This window comes from Ambystoma mexicanum, chromosome 6q (genome assembly GCF_040938575.1).
Source record: "Ambystoma mexicanum isolate Mex_15411 chromosome 6q, UKY_AmexF1_1, whole genome shotgun sequence".
Taxonomy (NCBI): Eukaryota; Metazoa; Chordata; class Amphibia; order Caudata; family Ambystomatidae; genus Ambystoma; species Ambystoma mexicanum.
The window spans coordinates 1,594,333,420-1,594,343,360 of record NC_090937.1 but is presented as its reverse complement, the minus strand read 5'-3'; the positions used below and the strand labels follow the sequence as shown (position 1 = coordinate 1,594,343,360).

General features: G+C 48.0%; 1 pseudogene; it reads right to left on the bottom strand.

Annotated features, from left to right (window-relative positions):
• Positions 1-3,283: 3,283 nt before the first annotated feature.
• Positions 3,284-5,110, bottom strand: LOC138515377 (zinc finger MIZ domain-containing protein 2 pseudogene; annotated as a pseudogene).
• Positions 5,111-9,941: the final 4,831 nt, after the last annotated feature.

Genomic DNA, 9,941 nt, shown 5'->3' with positions numbered 1-9,941 from the left:
ATTTTAAGTAGACTGTATGTTATTGTTTGATGGTCCAATCTAAGGGGACGAAAGGACTGTCTGACTAAGTTGGAGGGTGAGCGAGGGAGCAGGATGGGCTCAGCTTTGCATATGCTTTCTCCTTCTACGTATTTTATTTTCAAATGTTGTGGCTCTGGTCCCATCCCCAGGGGATGGATATCCCATAAGTGGGGATGCTCAGGAAGGAATATACGAGTAGGTTAAAGACCCTCTAGTGTTAGTGTAGTGTTCTGTCTGGGTCATTGTGTGTGACCCTCGCTCAGCTCTGATATCAGACTGACTCCAGCGTTTTCCTCCACTCCCTGATCCCCAACATATGTCTGATCAGGAATCCGATTATTGCACTATTAATCATTGTGTACCCACCTGGGTAAATCGGGGCCAAGCCTATTTTGAGTGATCATGAATCCTGTCCACCCTTTCCAACCTTAAACTGATGAAGAAGAGCATATCCAGGGATCGTCTGATGTCCACGCCTTCCCCGCTGTTTAGCGCCCCCGCTGGGACACTTTACCACGCGTCCTTCAAATTTGTTCATTATCGGGCTTTTGAAGTGCTTTGCTACCCTAGTGCTCGGCATGTGATTAGTAAAATAAAATAAAACAGTCAACCTATGACCCCTATGTAATCAGTGGGCCCATTTATTCTATTGTGTGGTTAATAAAATGCTGCGAGAAATATAGAACATTGATGCAAGAGAGGAAGCCCCAGTCTGACTCTTTAAGTAGGACAGTGACAGAAGCGCATGATCAGCACATTTGTGAAAATAGATCCGCGGAGCGCGCGCTGCTCCTCACTTGTTAATTCTGCGTCAAATTCTGAAATTGGAACTTATGATAAAAGAGTGTGTGTGTGTGTGTGTGAGTTTTTACTTTAAGGTGGGAAAAAAAGGTTAGAGGCAGGAGCCCATGGTCCAGTTAGTTTCCTCTTTCATGTATTTATTCCTTAGGAAAGTGAAATTGTTGCCTGTATCCCCATATCTACCCACTGCTGTATGCACCATGGAAGTGGTGCACTTTAGGAAGAGTTGCTGGCTGCCCTGGGACGTCTGTAGGTCTGCAGTCATCCAATGGGTTCCAACTGCATGTGTTTATAAACAACTGATGATTCATTTTGGCATAAGATTTAGGGATTGCAATATTATTTCATAACTTTCCCAAAGTTGGCTTTGTGTTCACAAAAGTGAACCTTCGCTTTGCGCTGGCAAACTCCGAATCAGTTGTTTCATATGACTAATATGGTTGCTATGGCAACACATCTAGATTCTCAGTCGGTTTGATGTCAGTTTGAGCGAGATAACCATCATAGACTCATCTGCAGAGCCACAGTCAAATCGACCACCTGTTTCCTTCAGTCTATCTGATCTGGAATATTTTTTGCCCTGCCTGGGGTCTCTCCTGTAGTGGTTACAGATACTGTGAAATATATTTAGGGGTGGTAGAACAGGACTGTGAAGGTTTTGGGGAAATATTGACCCATCAAGCACTAGTGTGGTACTACGTTGACTTCGACTGGGCAGATAATGTGTGAACTTTAATCTTCTGAAAACCTTTCAAAGGTGGCAGTTGTGCTTCTCAAGATGGTTTGAAACCGCCACTCAGCTTGATGCCCATCTATAAGAGGGTGATGCTGTGGCACATCCATGTGACATACCATGCAATGGGTTGTACTCCCGTCGGGTGTAAGTCACACATATTGGCATCTCCTGTCTCTAAAGAGGACAAATGACATGACAGCAGGAATATAGCAATGGCGCAGTGTTTGGCTGTGGCTGCACCAAGCTCAATGAAGATTTGCACTAATCAGAAAGGACAAGAAACAAGATTACATGTTCACAAAGTTATTTTAAAAAAAATGTGTTTACTATGTTATGCAGAAGTTATTGCAAACAACGTTTTAACACATGACAAGAAAGAAAGAAAAGAAGGGAAAAAACACATGAAAGAGGAAGGAAACAACAATTAAAATAAAAAAGACAATTAAATTAAAATAAAAAAATCATAACAAAGTCAAACTAGTTTCCGACCTACTAGCCAAACATAGCCAAGAGAAAAGCTACCTTTATCCATAAAATGGTAAAATACACAACACATGGCTCATGATCCCCCCTCATAAAAGGATCCCAGAGTGCCTCTTCAGAAATTGACTGATGTAAACCAGCGGCTAACCTGGCCACTGCTCGTTGGGCTTTGGTCGACTCGCACTGACACATCAAGTGCTGCAAAGTTTCCAACCTTTCACTACCACATAACCTACATAGTTGTAAAGACCGGGGGATATGATTTTAAGCCCCTGTTACCCCCAAGGTTTTAACAGAGTTCTTTTTCAGATTCAGCTAATCCCATTTCAGTGAATTGCCCACTAATTGCTCGATATACTTTGGGGTGTTAGTCCATGCCAAAATGTACCCAGTGAAGAGTCAGCTATTATGTTTTGGTAGCTGCTGTTCAACGTACAGTTCACAAAAGTGTGCTTGAACCCCCTTTTTCATGGCCGTTTTGAAACGTGGATAACACCAACAAATGGAGACCCCAGGGGCCACCCCCAACCATTGGTGCACAGATTGCACAATGCGATGCAAGGCATTGCCCCCTGTGAGTGAGACATTTCTCCAAGCTGCCTTAGAGATAATGGAGTTGAGTGTGTCATCTGCTGCAATGGCCAGGCGCCAAAAGAAATTCAGCAGAGACTTCCGAAGTTTTGCTTTACAAAGGAATAGCTCAAGCTCGAGGAAGAGTGTCTGTACCTTTGTTTATTTATTTGGTAATGCGCACCAAACCCTTGGGTAGCTGGGTGCAACCGGACAAGTAAACTTAAAGCTTAGTTACAGAATAGATTGGGTACATACATACAGGAAAAATACATTTACTGCCACTTCGGTTTACAATGAAACTGGGGGTCACATATACGTATTACATGTTACAGTCTAGTAGTGCAGTGGGTAACAAATGCATTGAGAATGGTAACGCATAACAGGTATCAGGTAACGGGTGCAGTCTTAGTGTGGGACAGGAGTGAGGATAGGAGTCATTTGTTCGTAGTCAGTTAAGAGCGTTCCGTCTAAATTTGAAGTAAGGTTGTTCCATTCTGAGATCTAAAGGGAGTGCATTACAGGATTGTGCTGCATTGACCGGGAGCAGGACCACTACACCATTACACATGCCTATAGAATGGAACGAGCATGGGAGGCGCTAGAGAGGGCAAGCAAGATGGGGCAAAGTAGCCGGAGGAGGAAAAGTACACAAGCAAAGGCTCTCAATACTTACTTCTGGATAAAGATGAGAATTCCCAGCATGCATTGGTCTACCTCCAGCCCATCCAGCAGCGCTGTCTTATTGCACACAGGACACCTCCAGGTGCCCGTCTCACAGTTCAGTTGCAGATACGACTCTAGGTCGAAGCACTGTATGTGGAGGCAGTCATGTCCCCGAGCAGGAAGTTGTATTCTCCGGAACATGATCGGACACTTTAGAGACACCTTGATGGCCGTCTGCTCCACTCCATCCTCTCCGTTCGGTCTTGGAGTTCCAGGAATGGTCCCATTGATGAAGTTACGCTTTATTTTGGGGATGCAGTGCTCGGCTGGTAGAAGGCGCTTCTTGATTAACCCTTGGAGGACAGATCGCACAGATAGTCTGTGAACCAACTGCAACACGAACAGGTGACAGCAGCAGCAGGCTGTGACTGTGATCTGGATGGTGTTCCGGCCAGGCTGGCAGACCTGCTTCAGGTAGAGTGGCTTATGAGACATCTTGTTGTCACCCCGCTCAATGGTCAAGGGAGTGGCATTGATGCTGACCTGGACTGATGCAGGCCAGTTGGAGTTCATTTGCCGGTCCTCGCGGTGGTAACATTTAAACAGAAGCTCCAGTTCTGGCCTTAACATCAATGTTTTGTAGACAGAGTCCCGGAGCTGGAAGACATGGTTGCTTACGGCGAGGTTGTGCTGTAGGCGGAATGGTTCCAGGACTAGTCCATCCCTAACGGGGAAAGACAAGCGTAGCTGCTCAATCGGGTTAGCTTGGGTTGAGGGGTGCAGGGTGTTGATGTTTGGTTTGATATCTGGCAGAAACGGAGACTTGACATTCTGCCCCGGGGACAGATATGGCGGGATGTTGCTTCCGGGAGTCATGGGAGGCGTGGGATTTCCAGGCAGCGGAGAGCTTAGGTAGCCAGGCATAGACCTGCCAGGCCCATTCATGTTGGGCTGGTTGTAGGTGTTGATATTTCCCAAATTGAAGTTGGAGTCCTGCCCATTGTACTGGTCTGTGGTCTTGTAATATGGTCCTACGGATCCAGATGAGATACTGTGCCATGCCTTGCTGCATTTTTCAATCATGTGCCCAGGGTACGACGGTGACTGGGCAGATGGTTGTGGAGCAGACAGGGCATATTGCACTCATACTCATCGGTGACATCCCAGAGGGCACCATCACACCCCACATGTTGCCTGGGTTCATGCCGCCCTGCACCGAGTGCCCCCGTGGGGCAGAGTGCTGCATGAACTGATTGCCGTAGGACTGACCTGAGCCCATCGTTCCATACTGACTCAGCTCATGGCTTTGTTTCTCCTGCAGTGCTGCCACTGTAGCAGTGGTGGTTGCAGTGGCGGTAGCAGCAGCAGCGGCAACGGCGGCAGCCGCTGCATGGGTGAAGTCGGACAGAGGTCGGCCAGTGTGAGACTGCATACCCATGTTGCCTGGCCCAGTGGAGCTAATGGCATAACTGCTGGTGAAGCCAGGTCCGGTTGGATATCCGCTTCGCCCATACATGGCCTGGTGTGCATAAGCCTTCCCAGCACCGCTGTCAGAGAATGCCTGCAGGCCCATGAACTGGGGTGTGTTCCTGCCAGGGGCACTACCTGCCATCCCGGGCATCATGGGGCTGCTGCTGGAGTTCTCCACGGGTCCCATAGGGTTCCCCAAAGCCTGACTCTGGGAGTTGTTGCTCACGCCCCACATGGTGGTCACCACATCACAGGCGGAGACCCAGCAGACTGGTTTGTGTTCTGTTGCCAGGGATACGACTCATATGAATATGAACCATCACCATGCGGCGTGGGTTGGTGCTCCTGTTTCATCGAGTTCATGGATCCCTCTGGCTGTGGAGCGGAGAGTCGGGGACAGGGGTGGGAAGGGGGGGGTCTCCATTCATTCCACGATGGGGAGGAAGAGAGCAGCGCCCACTTTTCACCCAAATCCAGAGCCTGAAAGAGGCGGATTATAACACACACTCCTCGCCAGCCCTCTTGTCTTCCTCTACCCTCTGATCTTTCGACGGTTGCTTCTTCCTCCTCTGTGGCTCACCTCAGAGCTGGTGCTCGGCACTAGGGCTCAGTGTTCACCCCTCCCCCTCTCTCTCTCAGCTTCCTCCCCTGCTCTCGCTTGCTTTCCTCACACACATATCTTTCTCTGCCTACACCTCCATCCCCCTCCCGTTTGGTGTGCTGAGGCAAACGAAATAGTCTCTTTAGCATCATGGATTCGAGCACAGCAACTTCTGATCCGACCCCTATGTGCCTGCATTTAGCACTGTGCAATAGGATAGGGTAATCTTAGCCGAATATAGCTGAGACTGGATTCTGGCTGAGTAGGCCGCCCAATGCATGCTAGTCTCCCAACTGATCCAATTATCTGAGCACATCTAACCTTAACGTGGGCAAGATGAGAATTGCCCCAAAGACCTTCCTCAACATTGATCCCCAGGTACGTGTATTCCCTAACCACATCAAGGGAACACCATAAAGGTTCCAGGGGATAGTAATCCTGCAATGCACAGGTGGATGGAAGACCAGGATGTTGGTTTTCTGAATGATAACCGTAAGGTCCAAAGCGTCAGAGAACCTCTTTAAGGAATCAAGTGAAGCCTGTAATCCCACTGGGGTAAGATCTAAAAGGATGATGTGGCTGGCATAGCCAAGCCACTGTAAGGGAAAATCGCACAACTTTGGAGGAATCGACTTAGAGTTCTTCAGGGTGGGCCCATATCTGCAAGGTATACGATAACCAAGAAAGGGGTGCAATTACAACCCTGTTTCAGGCCGGGTTGTCGGAATCCAGGGGGAGAAAGACCCAGTTTGATCCAGTCGGATCTTGACCCGAGTGTCTGTATGAAGCTGGAATATCATGGACAAGAGCCCTGCTGGAACATTCCAAGCTAATTTATCCCGATTTACATTGATCAATGAAAGCGGCATATACGGGGCCCTGGGGGGTCAACCATGGCTGTTGTATTACAGAATGCAACGCAAGCCAATTAGTCTAAGTACTTGAGCCAGGTTGGAACTCTGTTAGGTTAAGCGGGATGAGGTTAGCATCAGTGGCCCAAAGGCGCAAGTTGTCAAGAAGCACTCGAGCAAAGATCTTAGAAGATACATCAAGGATCGCCAGAAGCCAGTAATTAAAAGGGAGAGAACGATCACCCTTCTTCCAAATGGAGACTATGATGCTGTCCCTCCATGAACGAGGGGTAAGTTGAGACTCACTAATGCTACTAAACAGGCGATCCAGTGCCACGGCCCAGGTGCTTGCATCGCTCTTAACCACTTTGCAGCAGATGCCATCAGGGCTTGGAGCACGCAAAGGATTAAAGCTTGTAATCCTCAAGATGTTTGCAGAGTTAGTACAGTAGTGCCATCTGGCTGGCATCAATTCCCCCTCCATTTTCGCTTGCCAGTAATCCACCCAGTGATTTCTCCACATGTTCAACCCATGCAGATTTTGGAGCATCCAAAATATCATGGTCATGGAGGTCACCATTTACCAACTACCAAAATCTATGACCATTGTTAGATAAAGCGGCCTCCACCATACCCCACCAGTGGGAGCACTTCTGGTTATATCAATGTGACTTCAGCCATTCCGATATGCGTGCTTGGCTTTATTTAGATGCAGCGCATGGATATTTGGCTCAAGTTGAATTTTCGCAATGCTACGCAGAACCCTGCGCAAGTACTTCCTCTTAGAGACATCTATGCCATCGTACTGATACCGGTGGTTACGTTGTAGAGTAGTGGATTTCGTACTCTGACTGGCATTCTTTCTGAAAACATGATCGACCAAGAAGCCAATCAGTTCACCAAAGTCAGAAATAACTTTGGGAGGACTGGGACCACCACCATCCAGAACATCGTGATAGGAACGACTGATAAAAGCATCCAATGAAGCTCGTAAGAATACTGAGGCCGCCGCCAAACTCTTTTAATTCCAAGCATTACAAGTTAAAGAGGAGTTCACCGTTAAATTGCCAGCAGGCACAAGAGCCAGCGGCGGTTCGGCAAAATTTAAGACCATGACAAGACAGGAATGATCACCCTCGAGCCATGGACGAATCTCCAAGTTGACCACCAACCTTGCTGCTAGAACTGGGGCCAAAACGGGTGAAAATAGGAGGATCATCCGAGCAGGTGGCAGCATTAATCATGGCAAGTCCGTGAGAACAGAGGAGGGACGTCCATTCTAAACCCCTGCAGCAGGAACGGGCAAGCGGACTGTTGTCAACAGGGGACAACAAACGAGGTGCAACCTGCTTAGAATTGCTGGTAGAGGCCAGGATGTGGGAATTGAAATCACTGCAAACAATATAGGCTAGGTGGGGACTGACAGAATACAGAATAGTTTCCAACTCTGAAAAAAAACGAACTATGCGGCTGTCTGTAAGGTGGGTCATAGATGTTAATAATGACAATTTCCCTACATTCTACGCCTGGTGGGGTTGTGACCATGGCCATTAAAACATTGGGACACCAAGTTTGGATTTCCACCAATTTATAGATGTTCTGCGCACCCACTAAAAGGCCGCCTTGGATCTGGCCACAGGGACCTTTAACAGTCATTTATGCACACATTTCCACCCACCCACCTCAACAGATTCAGGGGCTGATTTATGGAATTTATTGCACTGAAAAACGGGGATTTGCGCGTCATTCTGCCCGCAAATCTCCATTTGTTAAACAGGGATTTGCGGGCAGAATGGTGCACAAATCCGTGTTTTTCAGTGCACAAATTCCATGAATCAGCCCCTCAATCAACCAGGTTTCCTGCAGGGCCACTAATGAGAAGCACTCCACTTCGTCGAAAAGCCCACCCTCTTCAAAAAGATGTGCATGGGCACGAGTGTTCCAACTAATAAACTGCACAGCACCTGGTATAGCGGGAGCTAAAATGCTGGACCTCCAACTCGGAGCTGCTAGCCTGGTCAGGTATGCCCAATGACACTGTTCCCCCGACCGTGCCACCCCAGCCCCCACCCCAGCAGGCAAGGTGGGCGCAGAAGCGGACGGGCGGCAGAGGTTTGATTCCACAGGGTAAAATCTTTTCCCGTATTCACAGTCGATAGGTACACATTCATATCCAAGCTGATTGAATGAAGCTACATGCTCAAGAACATAGTCCAAAATTTCAGGGGAATAAAAGTGAACCACGGCTGTTGCTTTGGGGCAATTGTCACAAAGGTCGACCATCCGAATATCGTTGCTCCGTATGAAGCAAAGAGGGATGATGCGGAACAAGTCGAGTAGCCGTGATCGATTTCAGAAGTGTTCCTTGTCCTCACTAAATACACACTGAAACAAGAAAGCCTTGGATTTAAAGTTACTCGGCAGCAAACTGTGAGAGGTCACTCTCGTCCCCTCCCAAAGAAGTTGCAAACTAGTTAGGAGCGTCCCCCGCTAACAGAAGCCACAGGGGCTGATATTACAGGTGCTAGAGGAGCCGCTGTTACAGCCAAAGTAGTCAGGCCACCCTCAATAGAAGACAGGGCTAGGGCTGCTACCTTGGCCGCCATTTTCATAGTGGCACACACAACATCCGAAGAGGGCTTCGTTAAGGCAGAAAAAACAAATTTCGTATTTGTAGAAGTAGCCTTAATGAGTAAGCCCTGCACAGTTGGATAGGGGAGAACGTTTATTTATTTTCATTTTTGAAGAGCTCATACAGCCCACGGAATTCGAGGCACTGTTAAAGGAATTGTTTGTTCTTTGAGGTGCGTAATTATTATTATTTGTTGGGTTAGTCGCGCTTAAGAGATTTCTAAGCGCAGGCCCAGGGATTGAACCGCTGTTGCTTTGTGTCATCTTGCTTCCAAGGCGCGCACGTTGCATCTGAGCTATCCTGCTGGGACTCCTTTCTCAGCCACTAACAAAGGCATATGTGTGAAGTTACTGTACCCCCTAGCCCCCCCAACTAATCCAAGCGTCCCGCTCTTGGTGAACGTGACCTTTCTTTTCTTTTTTTCTGCCAGAAGTGGTTTAAAAAATGAGGCAGAAGTTACTGTACCCCACCCCCTGGAATTACTCCAAGCATCCTGCTCTTGCTGAACGTGGCCTTTTCTTTTCTTTTTTTCTGCCAGAGGTTCATACATGGAAGCATTGCTGGTTCTCCCGCACATACATTTGCTTTGGCGAGATGGATTACGTCCTCGATACATGCCAGATAACAACAGAGCTTTAGGAAGGCTGCCGGTGCCAGGTGCCGATGTGATGGGTAGCTTGGGTGAAGGCATCAGCTTCCAGGTAGAGATAAAATCCACGGGAGCGGGAAAAGACCACGAACAATACAACTGCAGCTCTGCCCAGTTAGACTAATGCTTGGCCAGGGTGGAAGTCAGGCTCTCCACAGTGGCCAAGATTTTTTAAATGTGTAGTGCAAGGTTTTACAGTTTGCCGTTCGTCACATTGCATTTGCTGGAAAGGTTAGAGAGCGCGGATTCCAAAGCATAGAGTAACGTGGCAGAACTACTGCTGTCGTCGTTAGAACTAGTAGAGGAAAAGGAATTAGAAACAGGTGTAAGAATGTTATTTTCTCTACACCTGGGACGACAGAGCGCCAGTAACTGGGCGAGATGTCTACGAAAGGGGCAAGGTCCAAACAGTGCCAAACCACCATGGACGCTTCACGGCCGGAGAGCCCACAGGACCTGAA